This window comes from Xyrauchen texanus, chromosome 47 (assembly GCF_025860055.1).
Source record: "Xyrauchen texanus isolate HMW12.3.18 chromosome 47, RBS_HiC_50CHRs, whole genome shotgun sequence".
NCBI lineage: Eukaryota > Metazoa > Chordata > Actinopteri > Cypriniformes > Catostomidae > Xyrauchen > Xyrauchen texanus.
In genome coordinates, this window is record NC_068322.1 from 4683887 (window position 1) to 4695095 (window position 11209).

The 11209-nt window shown below is 37.7% G+C and overlaps 1 pseudogene; it reads left to right on the forward strand.

The window, feature by feature from the left end:
* The first annotated feature begins 946 nt into the window (after nucleotides 1-946).
* Nucleotides 947-9928, forward strand: LOC127638816 (deleted in malignant brain tumors 1 protein-like; annotated as a pseudogene).
* The last annotated feature ends 1281 nt before the right edge of the window (nucleotides 9929-11209 follow it).

Here is an 11209-nt window from a genome sequence, read left to right on the forward strand (position 1 = left end):
AACTAGATGTTAGTTTCCTTACTGTTCATCTCATTTACTGAAAAAATAAGGCATATACTGTATCGTGTAAACATTTTGCACTGTTATGTGAGACAGGTCATTTGCATATTGGCTTAGTAAACAAATAGTATGTGGCATAGAGTATGCGGCAATACATATTAAAATGCCTCCACACAAGATTTATTTACCAAATGTGAACTGTTTAAAATGTGTTATTTACTAGTTGGTAAAAAATTAACACACATTGGTGTAAATTCATATTTATATTAATCAGTAAACCAGGTACATACAACCTGGCATATGGTGCCACACTATTGTCACACAGAGATGTTATCACTGGCACGCGAGCAACAGCAAGAAAGGAAAGTATGTATTTTATTTATTCAACATCCCTCGAGATGTTGCAGTCGCAGATACATTTTAACAGCGCCACACTACTGGGTCACCCAAGTAAATGCAACCGCTTTACATTGACAAGCAGATGACAGCCTATATAGTTCCTTGTTTTAGACCTAATTGTTGCATTTTCCTTTCAGCACAATACTTGGTATAAATAAAAAGCGCACTGTCCTTACTGTTTCACTCACAAACCACAATGATGGTAACCCTCATATGTACATAAGGTAAAATACCAAACAAACACACACACACACAAGCCATGACATTGACATAATTAACGCCTTGGTACAAAAGGTCAGATTTCCTTGCTTCCACTGAAGCACACAAGATGCTCTTTGGAACATTCTCAATCGTGCTGGATAACATGAGTATCAGATTTGTGGAGTTCATGCCACCTTAAGAGCATATGTTATCAAATTTAGTATTCCATTTACCTAGTTACTTAGAAATTCACTGCCGGTAAACTAGTGGTGTGGGTGTGGGTGTGGTCTGGGGGGAAGAAGAGGACCGCAGCCAGTATAACTGTCCCAAACAGCACTATTCAAATCCTGACTCAAGAGGAAGGAGACTGAGAACTCTAAACAGGTAAAATCCTATAACTTAGAGTATGTCATATATCATCAGTGTTTTCAAAAGTAAGTGTTTATTTATTTGGTTAATAATGATTATTGCTCAATAAATGCATAAGTCATGGATTAAATTATTGTTAAAAAAAATATTTTGGATATTCTACACTAAAGTGGGCTGTAATACATATTTAATTATAATATAAATAGAGTAAATACAATTAGATGTACTGAATTCCACTATTATATTTCTATAACAATTTCTACTTGCATGATACCTTGTCATTGTCATTGAAAGTTGTCCTAATAGTAAATAAACAAATAACTGTGTCTAAGCCACAGATTTAGCTAATTACTGGATTTGATGTTTTGAATATGTCTGATACCCAGTATTTTCATTCCTCTTGGCTACGTTGGACATGTGGACTACAAATTGCATATTTATACTGTACAGCATGGCCGACTGAGTAGACCACAGAGGAGGTTATACATTATAGCCATTATTTTTATTCAGTAACTTGTAAGCACTCGAAAAACTGTAATGCTTTGCTATAGATTAATGATTAATGTGCTTCTCTCATTAATTGAGAAACAAGGAAATAGCACAAAGCATTGGGAGGAGTCTAAGTACAGGAAACCAGTGAATAAACTTTCAAATCTAATATCATAATACATTTATTTACAGCCAATATGTTCTGGTCCATGCAAATCTTTCTGCTTCTAGGTAAGGACACTCGTATTACACATTGAAACAAATCCCATTCACTGGTGTATTTTCCTTCAAATAAACACTTGGTTAATAATACCATTATATTTCCATATTTAAATACAAAATCATTTGACAAGTGCATTTAACTCATTTAGCCTATATGTTGACTTCATTGTTAATGTAATGAATGCATCTGTGACTCTTCATCATGTACAGGTTTTATAACCACCAGTAGAGGAGCTCAAGTCAGACTTGTTAATGGCAACAACGCATGTTCAGGAAGAGTAGAGTTTCTCTATAAAAAAAGTTGGCTAACAGTGTGTGATAATGGCTGGGATTCTAGAGATGCCGCTGTGGTGTGTAGAGAACTGGGCTGTGGGAACGTTATAGAGGCCAAGGGTGGTGCTTTTTTTGGAAAAGGTTTAGGGAAGATATGGCTGAATAATGTACAATGTTTGGGGACTGAATCTATCCTAAGAAAATGTAAATCGAGTCGATGGACAAAAAAGTGCAACCATGAAAAGGATGCTGGTGTCATCTGCCAATGTAAGTCAAAAACATTCATAGAAATGAAATATACTTTTGATATTGTACTTTGGGTTCAGTTCATTGTTTTGTTTTTTAATCCTTGACTACAACGATAATAATTACATTTTCAAAATGATTAAAAGACATTAAAACATCTGTCTTTTTATTATTTGGGTGCTTCACAGCTGTCAAGTTGGTGAATGGATTCAACTCTTGTTCTGGGAGAGTGGAGGTTCTCTATAATGGCACATGGGGGACAGTGTGTGATGATTATTGGGATCTATCAGATGCTGCAGTGGTGTGTACAGCACTGGGTTGTGGCAATGTTATGGAAATAAAGAGTGGTGCATATTTTGGAAAAGGTACAGGACAAATATGGATGGACAGTGTAAAATGTTATAGGAATGAATCTACTCTAATAAGCTGTAGACCAAATGGATTGGGTAACCACACTTGCGGGCATGAAAAAGATGCTGGTGTCATCTGTGGAGGTAAGTTTATTACTGCATAATAAGCTTCAGAGTCTTTATACAATTTATAAATTCAGTAATTTGATTGGTCCATCCATTTGAAGTGGTGTTGAATGCTGACAATGAGTATAAACATTTCTGGCAAGTTACTCAATAAAAAAAAATAATAATAATAATGAGGAAAAAAAAAAATACTACAGAAATCAGCGAGATAAGCTACTCATTACTTCATGGAAAAAGTAATCACATTACATTCTGAAACCCCTATAGGAACACACAACACAAAAATTTTAGCTTTTTTCCACTCTATTATACAAATTCAAAATAATATCTGTATTTCCTGACTCCACTTGTATTGTGTTCACCACAAGTTCTTTTGGAACTATTTTTGTTAGTTCCACCACTTTCAAAAATGCTCACCATTACCACATACTTTGGAAATGAAAATGTAGTGTGGGTGTTGCTTCAATTACTTGATATTAACTTCTGTATAGTATTGTTGTATAAAAGTAATATAAATATTATTGGCAACTGTTGGTGAAATAAAAGAAGCTATGGTTCTGGCACAATAATTTGATTCTGTTGCATTTCATAATATGTAAAACATGGTATTAATTAAACAAGTTAAATTATCAATAGCAAAAAACTGAGCCTTAGAGATATTTGGTGTCAATGATGATGACTTTGTAGTCCGTCAGAACTCCCTGTCTGATCTACATTTTTATGCATGTCAGGCAACATTCGACTGCTAAATGGTACTAATTATTGTTCTGGGAGAGTGGAGGTTCTCTATGATGGTCAGTGGGGAAACGTGTGTGATAATGGATGGGATCTATCAGATGCTGCTGTTGTGTGTAGAGAGATGGGCTGTGGAGATGTTTTAGAGGCAAAGACTGGTGCTTATTTTGGACAAGGCTCAGGATCAGTATTGATGGATTACGTAAGTTGTTCCGGGAGTGAATCTACATTGAAAGACTGTGCATCAAATGGATGGGGAAAAAACAACTGTGTGCATTCAAAGGCTGCTGGAGTCATTTGCCAATGTGAGTCAAAAATATTCACAGATTTTAATATATTGAAAATATTCAATATTGTACATTTTTGTCAATTGAAATGCTAAATTGCTTGAGGATATGGAACATGACAAAATCAAACACTGGTTCTTTCAAAATAAGAACGGCAATTTTTTCATTGAATTATTAAAACAAGTGAAAATGCATATGTTATTGTATTGTATGTTTGTTTGTTTGTTTGTTTTGGGATTGTAAATAGCTGTTAAGTTGGTGAATGGTGACAACTCTTGTTCTGGGAGAGTGGAGGTTCGCCATAATGGCACATGGGGAACAGTGTGTGATAAAGGATGGGATCTATCAGATGCTGCAGTGGTGTGTAGAGAGATGGGCTGTGGAGATGTTATAGAGGCAAAGACTGGTGCTTATTTTGGACAAGGTTCAGGAAAAATATGGATGGATGATGTACAATGTACAGGGATTGAATCTACACTAAAAAACTGTTCATCAAGTGGATGGGGAGTACACAATTGTGGGCATCAGCAAGATGCTGGAGTCAGCTGTGTAGGTATGGCTGTATGTAGCAGTAACACAATACAGATATTTGATCTGTCAAACTGAAATAATTAAATAATGCTGTTACATTTCTTAGTGGTCAATTTCTTTCTTTTACTTGGTTTGGTTTCAATAATTATGTATTTTTTATCCAAACTCCCTGTTTAACGTATGCAACAGGCAAAGTTCGAATGCTGAATGGCACCAACTCTTGTTCTGGGAGAGTGGAGGTTCTTAATGATGGTACAGTGGGGAACAGTGTGTGATAATGGCTGGAATCTATCAGATGCTGCAGTGGTGTGTAGAGAGATGGGCTGTGGAGATGTTCTAGAGGCAAAAAGTGGAGCTTATTTTGGACAGGGATCAGGTCCAGTATGGATGAATAATTTGAACTGTAATGGAACAGAATCTAGACTGAATAACTGTGAATCACGTGGAATGGTCGTGCAAAATTGTGGACATGAAAAAGATGCTGGTGTTATCTGTGAAGGTAAGTGTGAATCTGCATAATAGTGCTTCACAACCTTGTGCCATACATGACACTGTACAATAGCAGATATATTTCACTTGCAAGAATAATTCAATAATATTTTTTCTTTTCTTAACATGTGATTGTTGATATTAAAGGGGTCATGACATACTCTTTTTTATTATTTTATTATCTTCTCTGAGGTCCACTAATAATATCAGTATTGCATCAAAACAGGTACAATTTAGGAATATATAATAATTTTCCACCCTGTCTCTGATCCCCTGTCTGAAATGCAAGGTTTTTAGCTATATGGCCCTTTAAGACTTCAATTAACGCCAACTGTTATGATTGGCTAGCATTGTGCAGCTACCTCCAATTCAGACATATTTGAAACTCAATTCGGAAAAATATTACAACAAGCTCCACAACATTATAAAACTACATTTCAGGGTTTACACATAATGTATACCCAATACATAATATCCTAATTAAACCGTTCGCTCAAGCACAGCGGCACCATAATCTATCAGTCGTGACATTTCAATATTCTTGAATGCAACTGTTAACTTGTGGTTTTGTAGTGATTTAGTGCCCCATCCTTCAATAACAGTTCCTTTGCAAAGCTTGATTCATATTGTGACTGGTTCACAAGTAATCCACGCTGATATGAGCCAAAAAACATACAATCTACACTGAATTGTTCTAAATATGCCAATGTAAAACAATCCATGGTGATGTTGGGTGCTTCAACTGGCTTCAACAGGCCAAAGCAGAGAAGCTTGTCTTCATATCTCACATCTTCTGTGTTTGTTTACACACAGAACGGCATGTTTTTCTTCCAGTCAATGGCAGCAGCAGAATGAGGCATGTTTTTAAAAGTTGTGCTTGTACCACTCTTTGTTTTTCCTCCCCTTTTCTCCCCAATTTGGAACGCCCAATTCCCAATGCGCTCTAAATCCTTGTGGTGGCATAGTGACTCGCCTCAATGCGGGTGGTGGAGGACAAATCTCAGTTGCCTCCACGTCTGAGACCTTCAATTCGTGCATCTTATCATGTGGCTTGTTGAGCGTGTTACCATGGAGACAGAGGCTCCACTCTATTCTCCATGCACAACTCACCACGCACCCCACCGAGAATGAGAACCACATTATAGGGACCACGAGGAGGTTAACCCATGTGACTCTACCCTCCCTAGCAACCGGGTAAATTTGGTTGCTTAGGAGACTCTGACTGGAGTCACTCAGCACACCCTGGATTCGAACTTGCGACTCCAGGAGGGGTAGTCAGCGTATTTACTTGCTAAGCTACCCATCCCTGCTTGTACCACTCATAAAACACATTGCCGGAAACACATGAAAATGATCAAAGACTTCCATCTAGTGCATGTTTTAAAAAGATTAACGAATTATATGCATGATGCATGATAATGGTCAAAGCGCTTAATCTAGTGCATGTTTATGTAGATAAACTGTTAAATCAAGGCACACGAAGGTGTCCTGTGTAAGTCCCCTTAAAAGTGGATTTGACTCTCCCATGACAGGCCCTCTCCTCTTCCCCTGTGTGAATGCCTGATCACCAGTGGGGCGATGCCAAGGGTGCAATGACAAAAAATAGGTGAAGAGGCAGTCATGTGAAGATGTATTTGGTCCTTGTGACATCACAAGCAGTGATTAATATGTCAAAAGATTAAGGAAAATTTTATTCCTCGTGCCATGACCCATTTAATGGAAAATATGAAATTGACCAAAAGTTATATTCAGTCTGTTTTTGTCATTGCCTGATGTCAATGATGAAAATTCTTAGTTTGTCTGAACCCTGACCTACATTTTTGAATGTTTCATATTAGGTAAAGTTCGATTGGTGAATGGCAGTAACACTTGTTCAGGAAGAGTGGAGGTTCTTAATGATGGTCAGTGGGGAACAGTGTGTGATAATGGATGGGATCTATCAGATGCTGCAGTGGTGTGTAGAGAGATGGGCTGTGGAGATGTTCTAGAGGCAAAGACTGGTGCTTATTTCGGACAAGGATCAGGACCAATTTGGATAAATGATGTAAACTGTAGCAGGAATGATTCAACACTAAAGAACTGCAAATTGACTGAATGGGGAACTCACATCTGTGAGCATGAGAAAGATGCAGGTGTAATTTGTGGAGGTATGTTCAGTCCTAAATATGGATTTTTACACATTTCCTAGTTCTCTAAAGCAGTCATGTATGAATCAGACTGGGGGCCCGTATATAAATGAAGCCTGATGTAAGACTGTTTTAGAGGCAAAAGATCTATAAAGGTTATTTATTTCTTTAAATAATGTTATAATTTTCCTCTCTACCCTAAGAACAGTTCAGAGGAATTAAAAATACAATGAGCTGCCCTTTAATTAAAAGTATGTTTTTAAAACTAATAGTATACCTTCTCAGCAATTTCCTTAAAGGTGCCACCCCACCATAACTAACAGCAATATAATTAATATAGTAATATAAAGAGAAATTAATATAGATTAATATAAAAATAAATAAACCAAGTGAATTTTGATCTTTATAGAAACTGGCAGTTCAGATGTGGGTGATGAATTAGAAACGGAAGCATGGGCTGAATATGAAAGACTTAAAGGTAAGTCTTTTTTTGTGTGCTGTATCACTGCGAAGCACCCATAGCAGTTATTGTTGTTGCATTGCAACATTCCCTTTACTATTTACTGTCAAAGATTATATTTTCTGATGAAAGGATGACATTTAATGATGATTGTTGTCAGATTTTAGATTGTCCTTAATATTTTTATTAAGAGGTAACCGTTTTATAAATGCAAGAAGGCACTCAAGGCAGTGCCATATTGAAAATACAGTCACAATATTCAGTAGCATGGCCTCTTGCACATTATTGCTTAATTAAAATAAGATATGGTGTTTGCTTTAGCTTACTTTTGTGTTTTGTTGTTTCCCGTCTACCTTATCAGATCACTTTATCTTTATCAATAATTCATTAAACTGGATTGATGCACTGCTGTATTGCAAAAATCATCACCAGACTTTGGTGTATATTTTAAATGACACGGTACAAGATTATATCACTCAAATGCTGCAGGGTGAAGAAATCAGCAATGGAGTGTGGATAGGGCTTGAACGAAATATGCTCTTCACTTGCTCTCCCTGGCTGTGGACCGGTGGGCCGTATGTGGACTATGCACTGTGGCACAGCAACTTTCCTGTGGACCAAATGAACAAGTTTTGTGGAAAACTGCTTCAGGATCAAGATCATACTTTTGGATGGGTGGATGCTTGCTGTGACGAGAAGCTCCCTTTCATCTGTCAGGTCAGTGATTATTATTTATTATTGTTTAATTTGTATTAATTATTATTATTATTATTATTAATAAATAATTTGTATGCACTGTTGTGTTGATATTGTTTTCCAGTCACAACCTCTGTTTTGTCCGTCTTTAATTAGATCTCCAGTTGTACATTTGACAATATTTATTTATTTATGATATTGCACCGGTAAAATAAGGTTCCCTTTCTGTCACTCACTCAACGTTGTGTTGATGTAGTGACGTTAGGGGTCGCTCTTGGGAGCCCCAAATCTTTGAGAAAAGGTCAATGAGAATTGGGGAGTGGAATTTGCATGCCAATCCCCTGGACATATGGGTATAAAAGGCGCTGGAATGCATCCACTCATTCAGATTTTTTCTTCGGAGCCGAGCGGTTGTGTGTCAGCGAGCTGAATTCCACTGCCGGTCCATTCACCTCTTAACAAGAAGGGTATGCTGTTGGATATACGGCGCATTCCAGCGGCTTATTACGGCAACCGGACACCGAGCACTCGCAGCAGGGCCCCACAAACATGGTACCCCGCCTTTGCATGCCCGGCCGCACCTCATCCACACCACCAGCTAGCTGGTTGTGACGAGTCTCGAGGACGGTCCAAAAGGCCCTTTTGGAGTGCGAGTACGAGTACGAGTGCTCGGTGTCCGGTTGCCGTAATAAGCTGCTGGAATGCGGTTCCAAGTTCCCCACAGCGCATCCACCTCAGGATAAAGCAAGTCTCCTTGACGTGGTGTTTTGTGCTCCTCCCCGCCATGAGGATCCACCCCCAGGTATGTCAGACGCGATTGTCCCCTCGATCGCCCAGAGCTTGGACGTATGGCTAGCGCTTTCCAACCCATCGCATTGGCTGGCCAGGACTGTCCGACTCAGCTACGTAATTCAGTTCGCCAGGTGCCCGCCCGGTTCAGCAGCGTCCGCTTCACTTTGGCAAAGGGCGAGAACACCGGCGTCCTGCGCGCAGAGATAGAACCTGTCCCTCCAGCCGTGATGAAGGCGTGACGTGATGTGACACGATGAACATCTAGTATCTAGCAGTAGCCTGCTTGCACCTGCATCGGCAGTTCACATAACACAGTTCAGCTGTTGTGCCATTTTGAATAGGGACCCCTATTCTCACTACATCGACACAACGTCAATTGAGTGACAGAAGGGGAATGGTTACTCGGTTACTGTTGTAACCTCTGTTTGAGGGAACGAGACGTTGTGTCCCTCTTGCCACAATGCTGTACTACCCGCTCCTTGGACCTGGACCTTGTCTCAGCTCAAAACCTGAATGAGTGGATGCATTCCAGCTCCTTTTAGACCCGTATGTCTGGGGGAGTGGCATGCAAATACCACTCGCCAATTCTCATTGGACTTTTCTGAAAGATCTTAGGTGTTTCAGGCTCCCAAAAGCGACCCCTAATGCCACTACATTGACACAACGTTTTGTTTTCTCCTCTGTTGTGTTTTAATAGGTATGAAACACTAGAGGGAGCTACTTCCTACTTCAGATCAGTGAAAATGAGAATGTCCAGATGCCCTGAAGGTCTCGGCTTTGTGTGTAAAACAAACAAACAAACAAACAAACAAGCAAACAAAATATAACAGTAGCCTAATATGCAGCAGTTAGTGGTATGCATTTGTAACTTGTAGTGATTACATTATTTTCAATATAAAATACTTAATAATCATTAAGGTCTCTTTTTGCAATGGCTTTTTGAAAAAGCCACATATACTGTGTAGAATTGTAATGGAAATATCAATCTTTAATCTTTGTTCTTTGTGAGTTTACTGTCAATTGAGATAAACAATATGGCTAATAAACCTTTGTTTCAAAGTAAGAGTTGGTCTGTTTGTTGTTTTTTGTATATGCAGTGCTCCAGACAAACATGTGAGAGCGGTGGAACCTGCGCCTGATTTGGAAGCACTGTTGGGGGGTATAGGGGTCTGGGGCGTTTAAAATGAAAAATATAAGAACACAAGCTAATTATAATAATAGTGATAATATTATTGTATTGCACAAATAAGTGCACACACCATAACATATTATTTCCAACTTAAATGCCCATTTAACAGTAAAGAACTGAGTTTAAGTTGGGTAATTATGTATTGCTAAATACACATATTCTGACATCACAAACAGATTCCTGTAATCAGATATATCTGAAAATTGTAGATTCAGATTTATCAGTGGGCAACTCTGTTTTGTTCCACTTTTGAAGAGTTTGGCATTTGATTTTTCTTATATGCAATAGATAATTGGCAGCGCATAATCACAGAGAAGTTGGCCAACTTTGTAGTTTCATCAGTGCAAAAGCTAAAAAGAATTGCATCCACATTCTTGATTAAGATTCATTTATGAAATTATAATAATAATGCTAAAACATTTGTCATATATAGTATGATATACACTTATTTTAATGTGTCATATAGGTGTTATTTAATGAAAAATTTAATTTTATGTATTATACGCTCAAATTTCATAACTTGAAACTACCTTCCCAGTGCCCCAAGAACATTTATTGAAACTCTGAAGACAAACCTGATCATTTAACCTTAAAAAAGTTACAAATGTCCCCAGCTGCGACAATGTGAGACATCTGCTCTGCTCTATTACAGTAAATGTAGTAACTTTAAATAAACCTGCTACATTTTTTAAAGTAACAGAATTACAGAAACTATTTCTCAACTTGATTCTGAAACACTAAGCCAAAGGTGTAACCACATACAGATACAATTGTCATAGTTATTGAAAAAAAACCATATTGATTGGCCACTTGTCTGAATATACACTAATGGAAATGTGCAATACCTAAACATTTTAAAACAGGGTGGTAAAATGAAACTCCAATGTTCGAAACTCTTAAGTAATCAACACTTTTTGTCTACATCTTCACTCAGTTTAGAGATAAGGGTAATTTGTTTACCATGTTTGTATTTCCATAAAAAACAACGAGAGCATTTCTGTCCAGATGTAAAACAACACACCACAAAATATTTGCATAATTGTAGAGTTAATTTAGTAATCAGGCTTGGAAACCCTCCCTAAACATATTGTAATTACTAAGTCTACTGCTTCTAAAAGTAAGTAAAAGCATTTCTTAAAGTACAAATATTACCTTAATATGGATCATTAATAATATGGCTGGTAAAATGAGGAGAAATACAATAAACAACACAAAGAAAGGAAAATGGG